Genomic DNA, 4,484 nt, shown 5'->3' on the forward strand with positions numbered 1-4,484 from the left:
TGTATTTCAATAAACACTCATGCCAGGATAGGTAAAAAAACTTCCAATTTTGATTTTCGCCATTTACGTTCCAGTTTCCTGCAGGCCCACTTAAGAGCACTTGTCTCGTCATCAAACCAGGGTGGAGGCCTCTTTAGTTGCCTAGCTCTGGTAGTGAGAGGTGCAACTGAAATGATGCTAGACAAAAGAGTGGCACTATCCCTAGTAGGATGAAAGCCGTCTGCTTTCAGCAGGTAAGTGCAGCCCCAGAAAGGAGGCCAGTTATCAACAAAACCGAATCCCTGCTCCTTACAATAGTGAGCCAGCCAGCGGTTCATTGAGGTGAGCCTACTGTACATCTCATCATTACCCCTCACAGGTGAGGGACCAGAGACAATTAATCAATGCCGACATCTTTCTGGCAAATTCTAGCGTCCTGACTAGACTAACTTTTGTTAGCGCTACTGGTGCTGTCATGAATAACAATGTTGCTGAAAGTAGTGGTGCTGTGTGCCTGGGTTCCCTTATTCTCCCTCCATGATGCCAGCACCCGAAGATTATCCTCTATATCAGAGACTCTGGCCCCGCGTAAATAGTGAACCAATGCTGGCGAAGCTAATCTGATATTGCGAGTAATGGAGTCTCCTTTCACTAGCGTGTGTTGCTTTACTCTGTTGACAGGAATGGGGGAGGCACGCTGGCCAATAGGAAAACCAACAGTGCTGGTGAGGGGAAAAACCAGTTTGCAGTCGGGAGAGGTGACTGCTGACCAGGCCACGTGACTGGTGGCTTGCTCTTGCGAGCCTTCCCATGCCAGCAAACAGAGACAAACTCCACCGCATCTGCCGACGAGGCTGAGTTAGTGCTATCAATAGCAGGTCTGCTGTCAGGCCTGGGGCTAAGACTATCTGGGGTGCCCATCATGACTAACAAAATCCTAGCCAAAAGAAGCTGCTCTAACTCATGGACACGTCTTTCTACTAGAGACAACCTATCTGTAACTGTGGAATAGACACCACACACCATTGTTTTAACGAGGCTGCTTTGACTTCAAATAAAATAAAGCTAACTGCTAAGCTAGGCTAAGCTCAAAGCTAGTCAGACTAGGAACAAAACACTGCCCACTAACACAGGAGTCATTTGAGAAAGAAAACTAGATAATCTAGCGATAAGTTTACTAAGCAGAGAAAATAGTGAAATCAGGAGGAGAAATGAAGAGGTTAGGGCAGAATATAGAGGAGAAGAGAGAGTATGGCAAGAAAAGACAAGGCAAATTTACGTGTATAGCACATTTCAGCATCAAGGCAATTCAAAGTGCTTTACATAAAACATAAAAGACATTAAAAGAAGCAGCATAAGGCAATAAAAAGACATTTAAAAACAAATAAAAAGAGTAAAATTAGCGTGCAATGTTAGATAAAAATGAAAAGCTTCAAGTTTTATTCAAATAAAAGGCAGCAGCAAAGAGGAAAGTCTTCAGCCTATATTTAAAAGAACTGAGCGTTGCAGCAGACCTGCAGCTTTCCAGGAGTTTGCTCCAGACATGTGGTGCATAAAAACTGAAAGCTGCCTCTCCATGTTTAGTATTGAGTTTGGGGACAGAAAGCAGACTTGTCCCAGACGATCTGAGCAGTCTGGATGGTTCATAGATCAAGCAAGCAATCTATATATATATATATATATATATATATATATATATATATATATATATATATATATATATATATATCACCTTTAAAAACATGCAGTTACAATGTGATTTACACTCAATACACAAAATATGAATAAATACATAAAATAAATTGAATGACTATAAGACATGGCATAGGGAGTAACAGACCAGACCAGCTATGTAAGTACGATATCTTATGTATGCAAGAGACACATTGGGATGAGGTGTATGTGAGAGAGGTTGAGTGAATATGGATGGCAGAAATGTATGTGGACAATGGTGGAGTCAGAACAAGAGGGGATGCAACAAATCAGAACAAGAGGGGATTGGTGTGTGTGTGTGTGTGTGTGAGAGAGAGCACACAGGGCGTGTGTGACGCGTCAGTGCAGTAGTACTGGGGTAGTAGTGCTTGTAGTTAGTGCATGGTGCATGCTGCTTCTGCTTGCTACTTTCTGGTTTCAGCTACTGCCGCCGGCTAGCCCTCTTGTAGGGGGTGAAAAGAGGAGCCGAGTGCGTAAGTCTCCTCCTGCCGGTACATAGCCTCTCCGTCGCCAAGACTCCTGCAGTGCCTCCTCGTGGCCACACACAGTAACTGGGTACTCTGTGTTCCCATGCCAAACTGTAGGGGATCTCGGAGCAGCAGTGGGCCCCAGAGAGAAGGCGCACAGGCCCACCGGTGTGTGGACACGCCCTGGCGTCTCTCAACCACTGCCCCAGCTATGGGCTAATCGCAACTAAGTCCTCAACGGCGGAGCAGGTGGAAGATGGTGGCTGTGAGGAGCACCACAACGGCCGCAATTGCAGTAGAAGGCTGCAGCTAAGAAGGGCCCCCAGTTGTCTTGGTCTCCATGCCACTGGATCCTGGCCTTTCTATGCCAAGGACTGTGTGGAGGCTGCCTGTGCACCAGCCTCCCCACATTAAAAGATTCCATGCACAGGCATCCTCCTGAAAGGGAATCAGACCGTTTAACATCCCAGACAAAGTCCTGTGGCAATCAGGAAGTGGTGACGGGGGCAGGACCGTGAAGTCTGGCAGCTCCTAGCCACAACCTGACACACAGGTGGTGGGTGTCTGATTCCGTCGCTAAGCTCTTGGGCTGAGGCAGAAAGAGCTTTTCGGCAGCTGTACCCACAACTTAGCAGCCCCATTTAGGATCCACTCTGCTCACCCCAGTAGGGGAAGGGGCTGGCAAAGGTGCCCTAAATATAGCCTGCCTCGAAAACTCCTGCCTGGGCTACCGCACCCAGAGGAATCACCACTAAGCAGTCAGAAACATAAACAGAAGCAAACTTACATTGGAACCTGGAACGTGCGGACCCTCATGGACAACAAACAATGATTGACCCGAAAGGCAAACTGCTATCATCGCCAGGGAGCTAAGGAGATTCCGGATCGATATCGCAGCACTCTCTGAAACCCGACTGGCTAATGAAGGGCAGCTGAAGGAGGAAAAAGGCGGATACACTTTCTTTTGGAAAGGAAAACCTGCTGATGAGCCAAGGATCCACAGCGTGGGTTTTGCTATGAAGAACAGCCTCATCAACCACCTCTCCGAACTCCCTGTGGGCATCAATGAACGCCTAATATCCATACGCCTGATGCTTGCAGGTGGCCAAAAGGCCACTGTTGTTAGTGCCTATGCTCCAACACTTGATGCACAGGATGAAGTGAAGGAGGCCTTCTATGCTGACCTGGACAACATCTTAACCAAAGTCCCCAAGGAGGACAAGCTAATTCTGCTTGGAGATTTCAATGCCAGGGTGGGACGAAACCACAATCTATGAAGAGGTACAATAGGGAAAGAAGGAGTTGGCAACAAGAACTCCAGCGGCATATTACTGCTATCAAAGTGCTCAGAACACAGCCTGGTCATCACCAACACACTTTTCTGCCAAAAGAATAAACTCAAAACATCCTGGATGAATCCTCGCTCTAAGCTCTGGCACCTCATCGATTACATAGTCGTCCATGCCAAAGACCGCCATGATGTGCTCAACATCAGAGCGATGACCAGTGCGGATGACTGCTGGACAGACCACCGCCTCATCCGCTCCATTATGTCCATCAGTCTCACGCGGAAAAGAAGGGTGCAAAAAAGACAGTGCCGGCCAATGCTCAACATCGAATGGCTGGGTGACACCACCTTTCAAGAACAGCTCCAGGCTACTCTCAGCACTGCTCTGCCCAAGCAATATCCAGAAGATATTGATATACACTGGGACCTGCTTAAGTCTATCACCATGAACTCCTGTAAAAGTACTCTTGGTTACAAAACCCGGAAACATCAAGACTGGTACGACGAGAATGACAACGAAATCCAACAGCTCATTGACATCAACTGCAAGGCTAAAAGAGTATCCCATGCCATAGCAAAGGCAGCGGTTCAATCTCGGGTTAGGAAACTGAGGAACCAGTGGTGGACAAGGAAGGCTCTGGAGATCCAGCAGCTTGCTGACTGTGGGCATACTAGAGGTTTCTTCGATGCCACAAGAGTGGTATATGGCCCCAGCCACCGTTGCCTAGCCCCCCTTCGCTCCAAAGATGGGCTAATGCTGCTGAAAGACAATAAGTCAATTACCTACAGATGGAAAGAGCATTATGAGGAGCTACTGAACAGGGACACAACTACTGAGATGGAGGCCTTTGACCAACTCCCTCAACAACCCATCAATGAGAATATGGGAGCACCACCAGTCGGAACGAGGTGCAGGATGCCATAAGGAAGATGAAGAACACCAAGGCCACTGGACCTGATGGCATCCCAGCAGAAATCCTGAAGGATGGTGGGCCAGTTCTCCTGAGTCACATCGACACCCTGCTCCTCAAAATATG

Source organism: Lampris incognitus, chromosome 17 (assembly GCF_029633865.1).
Source record: "Lampris incognitus isolate fLamInc1 chromosome 17, fLamInc1.hap2, whole genome shotgun sequence".
Classification (NCBI taxonomy): Eukaryota; Metazoa; Chordata; class Actinopteri; order Lampriformes; family Lampridae; genus Lampris; species Lampris incognitus.